The following is a 9,941-nucleotide window of genomic DNA, read 5'->3' as shown; positions in this document are numbered from 1 at the left end:
GCAACCTGTGTGTTTGCAATTTCAGCCATGGTAACGTGCTCCTGCCTAGTGTGAACAGTGTTCCAGGAGAGCTGACCAATTTTTTTCCTTTTTTTCTGTTTTCCAGTTGGGGGAGTGTCTGCCTCTATTTGGTCGTGCACTCCACCTGTCTCACCCAGGTGATGCAATTATTTTTGCAGGTATTAGACGGATCTTGCATGCCCAGAGCATAGGCGTATTATACGCCATGGAGAGGCCATAGTGTACATACAGTGTAGGGTCTGCCTCGATATGAGTCCACCTTATCGTGGTGAGGCAGTTTACGCTGTTTGCAAATAGTAACCAAAAGACTCATTATTTTTGTGGGAATTTTTTGGTCAGTTGGGGGGGGCTGCTTTTAATTATTTTCATGTCTATGGTGGGTCTGTATCTTGCTGTTGCGGTGAGCTGTTGCATTTTTCTGTGTTTTTGTGTGTCTAGCTCTGTTGACAAATATATGTACCTATATACAGTGAGCATACACTATAATTTATGATGGAGTGTGGCACTTGTCATTTAGCTACTACTATTGGCTAAATGACCGACATAAGTCTGATCACTGATATCAGTCATTAGTAACGGGTGTCTACTGTAGACAGCAGCTGGCATGGCCTGTGTATAGAGCTGAGCCTGATTAATATTCCCCTACACAACCGTTGATGTAAAAAGCTAGATCAGCGATGTGTGGGTTCCTGGCTTTGTTTTTGGGTGCACTTTTTTGTTAAATATCATCTCTGTGCATTGATCGGCCTAGTGAATATTCATCCCTCTGTAGTGAATGGCAGGGAGAGTGGCATCATTGCAGAGGACAAGGTAAGCATTATTAGGTGACCTGCAGAAGCTGGTGGGCTGATCAGAATGCCCCCAGTGCACCTTAACCCCTCATTTACATATCAATAATGTTATTTATTTATTTATTTTTAAACCCAAAGCACATAGACATAATAAAAGTAACATCAGCATTTCTGTACTCTGTCCTATTAGGCCTTATCAGCAGGTTAGGATCATCTTACCTTCTGATAGATTCCCTTTAAATATGTATTTGCTTTTTTGTAATCCCATATAGCCTATTTAATAAACACACATTAAAGTGAATGTACCACTAGGTATATCGCTTTTTGTTTTTTACATGAACCAACCTGCGCCGGCGTGGGAATGCCGGTGCCGCGGTCCATTTTTTGAACTGCTGCCTGGTTTCCGCACACGGCGCTGGTCTATTATCATGCACCAGCCAAGCATGCAGCACTGGAGGCTGGTCCACTGGCAACCAGTGTGACGATCTCCTCTTCACTCTGTGATGCAGCTCCATTTATTCTAATGGAGCCATGTCACAGAGGGGAGGGGTTTTTGTCCCACTGGGGGCCAGCCCCCAGTGCTTTATGCCTGACCGTTGCAAAATAAAAGACCAGCACCATGTGTGGTAACTGGGTGGTGGTTCTTTAAAAGAACCGTGGCTCCAGCATCCCTGCGCTTGTCTATTTATGTAAAAAAAACAAAGAATCAATGTACCTAGTGGCACATTTGCTTTAAAAAAGGCACGTATCTGTAAAAGCATTATGTACTCAGTGACTTTGGAAGACATGTATTTCTAAAAACATTCATTTACATTTTAGCAAATGAAAATGACAGTAGTCACAACTGCATATTATGGCATGGACAGGCATTCACCTGTTAGTTAGCTACCCTTCCCACATGTACAGTAAGCATCCCCTTGTTAGCCCCTTCCACCCATGTAGACATATCCCCTGGTAGGCATCCCCCCTGTGCAAAAAAAAAACTAAACATAAAAATAAAATAATAAAATAAAAACATATCCACCTACTTACCACAACCACCTACCCACTTCCAGTGTCTCCTTCCCCTGCTGTGAGCTCTGCCTCTTGTAGCTGGAGGAATAATGCTGCCTGAGACCACATGAGTAATTAGCAGAGTGGGGAGCCAATAGCTACTCACTCTGTCAGTGACAGTGCTGCAATTAACTGTGAACGCTCATCAGAGCATTCACTGTTAAAGGGCCACTTATGGCACCTAAGGGCAGCGGCATTTGGTGCATTGGTTCTGGATATGTAGTCTGTTTGGGGTATGTATTGTGATCTACTTGTAACCTCAGTGAGAGGAGAGTGTGAAAATCCGTTGTAGAGTGGTGTTTACCCCTTATAGTTGTGGTGGAAGGGATCCATGGCAGACTTTAGCTGGCATTTTTACTACATGACTATACCCATAAAGTATTTCTTGAGTAGGATTCTACAGATCGCATGACACAAGAGGACTGGGGAGAGATGTGAAATATCCTTCACCAATTAAATCTCAGTGAGAAGTCTTTGCATAAGTCAGACATTACTGAGGAACACTGCTTAGATTTGTTTGTGTTTGTGTTGTTTGTGTTCTTAGGTCTATATATATATATATATATATATATATATATATACTTCCACCTTTGGGCACTGATGTCATTAAATAGAAAGAACGCTTTGTCACTGTTTGTCATTTTTAGACAAGTCAAATTTAATCCTCTTCTTTCCTGTAAAATATCCTGACCAGTGCAAATAATGTTCTAAACCTCAGAATTAAAAAGGCGTTAGATAGATTTTTTCAGATACTGGTAGTGACTAGAAGAGGGACTTTTTCGAAATTTACTTTGCTGTCAATTTGTCAAATTTTGGACACCGAGTTTGTGAGGCAGCAAATAATAAATCACTGAAACTTGAATAAAACATAGGAACAGAGTTAGTCTTTATTACTTATATATAGAGCTTTAAGAGCTTACGTTTTAATTTTTACTACCAATGCTTAAGGTTTACCTTAAAAGAGAAGTTCTATTAAATAAAAAGGCAGGCGGGGTGGGTGGTGGGGTTTGGGGTGCAGGAAATTAATAAATTATATATACTTAGCAGTCCCTGTGTCTCCATAGTGTTGGTCCCGGATCTCACTGATGGCTGCCGACTGTCACTTTCAGCTGGAATCTGTCACTTACCCACCTCCTCCAACGATAACATCACAGCCCGGGTGTCTGGGGTGGTATCCCACCCCAGTGGCCGACTGGCTAAGCAGGCAATCGATCACTAGGGTACTTGACGTTGCAGCTTAAACAGCTGCAGGAGGTTGGTGGGTGTCAAAGGGAACGGCGGGTGTCAGAGAAGATCATCCCTGCCGGTACTGCAGTACAAGCCGGGATTATCTTCTCTGACACCGGCCGTTCCGTGACCGGACCGAGTCATGGAACGGCAGGTGTCTTACGCCATGTGAACATGGCCTAATAGTGCATATTTGGGAATTGGATATGATCCCATAACTGAGTTTGCTTATGAGTCACATATAACTGTGTTTTTAACCTCCTTGTACTTCCTTTTAAGTTATTAAATGAAAGTTACATTTTAGAGTGAGGTTTACAGTAAAGGGGTCTTTACACCCCAGGCCTTTGTGCCTGTAGGTTTGGTTAGATTAATGGTGAAGTAGGTACCCCAGTCCACCTTATTGAGAGTAGTGTGAACTGAAAAGGGGAAATGACACAACCTCTTTTATCTAAGTCATTTATCAAAGTCTGCAAATAGCGCAAAAATGCCAAAAATTGCAAATTTTTGAGCAAGGACCCCTGTGTGTGAAAACTGTGGGTGTTTTTCAAGTTTTCGCCTTGTGTGTCAATGGGTTGAGAAGGGCACAAAACCTATCAAATTTTTCACATGGAATAGTGAAAAATATGCTCCAGATTCAAGCTGGTGTAAATTTTTTGACCTGCTGTTGTCCCTTAATGTTATGGCTGATCTATTTGTATATACTGATTAAAGCGAATGTACCATCAGGTACATTCGCTTTAAGTTTTGCACATGGATAGAACGGTAAGAAACCAATGTTGCTGTCCTTTTTTTGCACAACGGCCTGGTTCACGTGTTCAGCGCCATTCTATTTCTGGGCACCGGCCTGGGTTGAAGAATTGTAGGCGGGCCACAGTTCAGAAAAAGGACCTCGGCACCGGTTTCCCTGCGATGGCGCCATTCTATCCAAGTGCAAAACTTAAAGCAAATGTACTGATGGTGTATTTGCTTTAAGGCCATGTTCAAACACTTTACTGGGTTCACACTATGTATATTTGAGGCTGTATTTGGTCCTCTTGTCAGGTCCTCATAGCAACCAAAACCAGGAGTGGATTGAAAACACAGAAAGGATCTGATCACACAATGGTGAAATTGAGTGGATGGCCGCCATATAACGGTAAATAACTTCCATTATTTCAATATAACAGCCGTTGTTTTAAAATAACAGCAAATATTTGCCATTAAATGGCGGCCATCCACTCAATTACAACATTATGTAAACAGAGCCTTTCTGTGTTTTCAATCCACTCCTGGTTTTGGTTGCTATATAGCCTCAAATATACAGCCTCAAATATACGTAGTGTGAACCCAGCCTTAAAATAATGACTGCCATTTTAATTTGAAATGGTGACCGTGGTTTTCAGTCTTCATAGATTTCCATTGAAGTATGGAAGACTATGGAAGAAAATTGGCATTGGTTCACACAATGTATAAAATAACAGCTGCCGTTCGCAGCGGAAGGTAACTTAATGTTTGTGTCATTAATATGCGGCCGTTATTAAGCGAACCGTGGCCGTTATTTTATGTTGTTCACACATTGATTTTTGTTTCACATTTAAGCCTATATTACAAGGGGGCTGTCAGATCAACGCATGCTTGCTCCTCCTTCTCCGCTCGCTGACGGGACTATTACACACACCAACTGCGAGCGGGTAATTGCTTCGTGTAATAGGGCCCTTACACATTAATGAATGGAACTGTAAAATAGCCACATCCAAAAGGGTGTGAAATAGCGGCCATGTCAAACCTAAACTAGAACAAAGCACCAGCAGCCGTCATTGCAGTGATGGCCGCCATAGTATGTTAAAAGACACCGGTTATTTGCTACTCAAAATAACGACCTTGGTTTTGAGTATCGAATAAAAGTTGTTGAAAATCATTGTGTGAACTTCTTACAAAGTCTGCCTTTTTCTATTAAACTCTTGAAACAAGTAGGAGGAATCCACCTCATTAATGGAAGTGATAGTTTCTACCTTTCCAATTAACTGAAGTAAAGACATTTCATGGTATTTCTTCCTACACCTGTGTCATAGATGCTAAGGCAGCGCAGTAAAACATAAGTTCTAGGCAAAGTTGCCCTTTGGTGACCTGCAGTCAGTGAGACAAATTGTGTTCTCTGACTACTCAGCGTTCAGGGAGCTCCAATGGCACAGTATGGGTCCAAGCATTTTCTCTTCTCTTCAAGTTATAGTTAATAGAAATCTAGTTATAGTCTTTACACCTGCATACAATTATGCATTGAGAAACAACTTGTCCTGACTTCAGATCTATTGATATAATTAGTACAAATGTTCTTTCAGTTATTATTGCTGCTATCCTTATTTTGAATAGAGAATATGAGACATTTATAGTGTAAGTAAAAAAAAACAACAACATTCGCCTGGATTAATTTTTTTTTTAGAAAATCTATAAAATGTTTTAATTCTTGCTTTTTGCCTGTATTATTCTTTGTTCTTGTTAAATACTATACAGCCATTTACACACTTTAATGTTATTTGTCTAGAAACAATGATGACCTTTTTTTTTTCCTAGAGTCTCATCTGTTCTTTGGTTGAGTAGATGCCGGTAGATAATTTTAGATTTCATGTCACAAAGTAATTATCTTTTCATTTTTGTCACGTTGATCCCTTGTCACCATGAACTTTATAATGGGAAATTAAAGGTTATCCAATCTAATTTGCATTTCTTAAAACCATTACCTCTCATATTAGTTATATAATGGTTGTTTACCACTTGCAAGTAGAGAAAAAAAGAAGACAGTATATTCCGACTTGTTATTAGAAGTGGGAATAGAAAGACAAGGCGTAAAACAAAACGCAAACATCCCAGAAATTTAGACTTTCAGAATTTCTGGAATGGATTGTGTTAAAGCATTTGAACTTTAAAGGGGAAAAATGTGATATTTTATCACATCACCTGCATTTCCAAATAGTGCTAAGACTAATATTTAGCAGCTGCACATTTAATATTTTGCTCAACAGATTTAATATCTGTATCACAGTAAATGTTCCAATTCTTACAGTTGTTTATTAGTAGGCACTGTAGAAAGAGGTATTTAGGAAGAAGACTTAAGGGGTACAGTATTCCAGGAAAATCCACTTTTCCCCTATCCACAGGATAGGGGAAAAGTAGGAGATCTCTGCATTTGGCCCCCGTCTTCTGTATTATAAATAGAGCGTCAGGTACGGCACGTTACCCACGGCTGTATTCATTCCTATGGAGCAACGGAAAGAACCAAGTATGCTGGAAGAGCGCTGTACTTGCCTCTCTCTGTTGGCTCCATAGCAATAAATAGAGCTGTGGGTCACATGCCGTATCCGCGTCTCTATTCATCAAACAGAAGCCGGTTTAGGTATTTGCTTCTTCTCTGGACAGTTCCTGACATGGGCAGAGGTAGTAGCAGAGAGAACTGTGTCAGAATGGAAATAATACACCACTTCCTGCGGGACATACAGCAGCTGATAAGTACTGAAAGACTATTTTTTAATATAAGTAAATTACAAATCTCTGGCACTTTTTGGCATCAGTTTATTTAAAAGATTTTTTTTTTCTTGGTGAACTACCCCTTTAACCATACTTTATAGGACACAAGGATGCGCCCCCCCCCCATCAAATTATTGCCTATTAACCTTGAGGTAGCCCTGAATGTAAATAATGGCAATGCAATAGGAAAAGGTGGAAATATGGAAAACCCACAGACACAAGATGTTTGTATGGAGTAATTGTCTTTGTATTCCCTTGGGTATTTCTTCACTTGACTTTTATGAGCCTTAAACTCCTCTGACTTCTTCTCAAAACACAGAATTAAATAGAGATAAGCAAGTTATGTGCCGTATTCCTGCTCTATTATTATTCCATCTTAAAAAAATCAATAAATGGCCCATTGGATTTCTATGTGATTTTCTTTTAATCTTTTGCTTTTTTTTTTTTTTCAAACTCTAATTTTATTTAATTCTCCTTTGTGAGTAGATATGCTGAATAGGAATATATTGACCTACACCTCAGTATTAGTTTTTTAGTTGTGGGTCAATATATTTGAACACTGGTATTGATAAGCTATAGAAGAGATATTAGAGCTTTATCGAATTTCGAATACTTGGCACATATGAACAACATTTTATAGTAGGGTTGAAATACTTCCTAGGCAAAATATCATCATGACGTATTTTACCTCATTTCTGACCCCCTGAATTGCAATTTTTGGCTTACATTTTCTTCCTCCACGTTCTAAGACCTGTAATGTTTTTATTTTTTCACTTGGAGAGTTGTAAGGGCGCTTATTTTTTGTGGGACAAGTTGAACCTTTTTTTCTGGCTCTCTTTATTTTACCATATAATGTATTATGAAGCCAGAGAAAAAAATATTTGTAGGGCAAAATAAAAAAAAAACAAAAAAAAAACCAATTCTGTAGTTTTGTTTTTTCACCTTATAATTAGATTGACCTTATAACTTTATTTACAATATTAACAATACCAAACTTTAGGTGTGGCTCTTATTTTGCGATCTCATGTATATTAGAGTAATAGTTTGAGGTCTCATTTTGGGTAGTTAAGGGGGTCTGCTTTATTAAGGGGTCTGGTTTGAAGAGGGTTTCAAATTCAAGAGATGAGAGATTAAGGCTGGGGACTAAAGTCCCTATTACCCCAAAGATTTTCAGCCATATTTGGCTCAATATTGACTGTTATGGCACATAATCGCTTGGTGTAATAGCTCTTGTTGAAAGGCAATGATCAGCCAATGTCGGCTGAACCTTGTCTTTTGACATGTTGAAAAAACTAGAACAAAAGCGACGGTCTACTGGCTCTTGCTCTGTGTAATAGGATTGGTGGCAGACTGCCACTATCTCCTATGGGCTCCCCAGATGATATAAGGATCTTCCAGGCAGCTCTCATGACCGCCTTGCTCTAACCGGGTGTTTGTTCCCAGGTGCTTAGCCTGAGGGATTGGGAGTATATTGTATTTGTAATCCCCGGCTGTGATTGGAGGGTTGAGTTATTTTTGTCGACCTGATAGGTCGGCGCTCGATTGCCCCTCCAGATCGGTCCGTGTAATAGGGCCTTAAGCATCAGGCTGTTTTACTTATTCTTTTGCTAGTAAATGGGACATACGAGCAAGCAGTTTATGTAAAAAATTGGAAGCTAAAGGAGAGAAACTAAGCAAAATTCATAATAAAGACCTATAGTAAAAATGTTTTCGTACCTTAGTAAGTACAAAATAAGAATAAAAAAAATGTGCTATATGCTGACTACTTTAAGATGGGTATAAGCATGACTATTTGACAGAGAGTAAAGCATTTACCACCTCTTCTGTTTCCCACTCCTGTGTCTGTTAAAGACAGCTGGCTTCAGCAGGGGACACCTCCCGCCCTGTTTCTACAATAGGAGATACCAGGACCACTGAGCTCCACTTCCTTAACTAAATATAAGCCCCTCAGCCATCTGCCAGCCAAAGAGGAGGAAGAAACTAACAACTGCATTCTACAAGACACTGTAGCACTGTTTGTTGTCAGTTTGTCTGGTGACAGTGCTATGTACTGAACACAACTGGGGCACCTTAAGGAGCTATTCAGTTACTGTTGTGTTACTAAGAAATACTATTAGATTAGCATATACCAGCAGAAAGCGACCTGTACCCACTGCTGTATACAACAGTATATGGGTATGTTTCCACTTCAGGAACATATCGGGTAAAGGTAGCCATCTAGTTAAATAGACAGCCTTTAATAATGATCATGATGTCTATATTACGAGACGGAGCCCTTTACCTATATTTTCTCGAAGTGGGAGCATGTCGGAACCCTCTTAGCGAGATGCTGACAAATGCTGATGGGTTTAACAAAAAGAATGCTAAAAACCTGTATCAGCAAGCATTGACTGACACAATGCGTCTAGTATCAGGAAATCAGTCACGGGACTCTCAAGACATTTTATGGAGTGTCATGGGGGACACACAAGGAGCCTCTCTATCTGTGCCCTGGAAAGGGTTAATAAACCCCAACGAGGGGGAGATTGGGAACAGATTTTAAGAAAAAGGGAGGCTTTTTGGATATTGTACTTAGATACTCTCTATCCAAAAGGTTTAAATTTAAAGACCGATTTATACTATATTTATTAAATGTATTATTTGAACAGTATCCATTTCATGTTTTCTAAATACCTCTGGAAGTAAGTCATGTGGTCTCCACCCCGGACAGGTGACGTCTGAGTGGGCGGTCTGCGGTATGGAGTCATGCATCTTACCTACATAAAAAAATGTATCAGGGTATAAACCCACACACCGTATATGCAGCAGATATGCAACAAATACGCAGCAGATTTGTTGGTACAGATTTGATGCTGTGTTCAGTTATTTAGATCTAATCTGCTGCGATTTTGCTGCGAGTTTGCTGCGAGTTTGCTGCGTATCGCAGCAGTAAATACGCTGCATTTACGGTGTGTGGGTTTATACCCTCAGTATTAAAAACCACTTATCATGATTAAGAGGGGGAACCTCGATATGCGTCGGTGCTGATGTTTTTATCAGTTTTGTTGTTTTTTAAGATGCATGTTTAATAAAGAATACAAGTTTTTACGAAGCTGGGGGCCATTTCATTTCTTCATTGAAGTCTGCATACGGGAGACGGCCAGCGATACTGCTCTACGTGCTCCAGAACTGGGGAAACATAGCGGCACACATATACTGCAGCTGGTGAGCTGATTTCTCCTGTTCAGTTTTGAATGCTGATGGATACCTGTGATGTACACCATAAACCACCACACACTTAATGGGCATTTCATACTCACAAGCACAGATATGAAGACTCAATTCATATGGAACGCACTGTGTCCAGTA

The sequence above is a fragment of the Dendropsophus ebraccatus genome, chromosome 3, assembly GCF_027789765.1.
Source record: "Dendropsophus ebraccatus isolate aDenEbr1 chromosome 3, aDenEbr1.pat, whole genome shotgun sequence".
In the NCBI taxonomy this organism is placed as follows: domain Eukaryota; kingdom Metazoa; phylum Chordata; class Amphibia; order Anura; family Hylidae; genus Dendropsophus; species Dendropsophus ebraccatus.
This window is presented reverse-complemented; position numbering follows the sequence as displayed.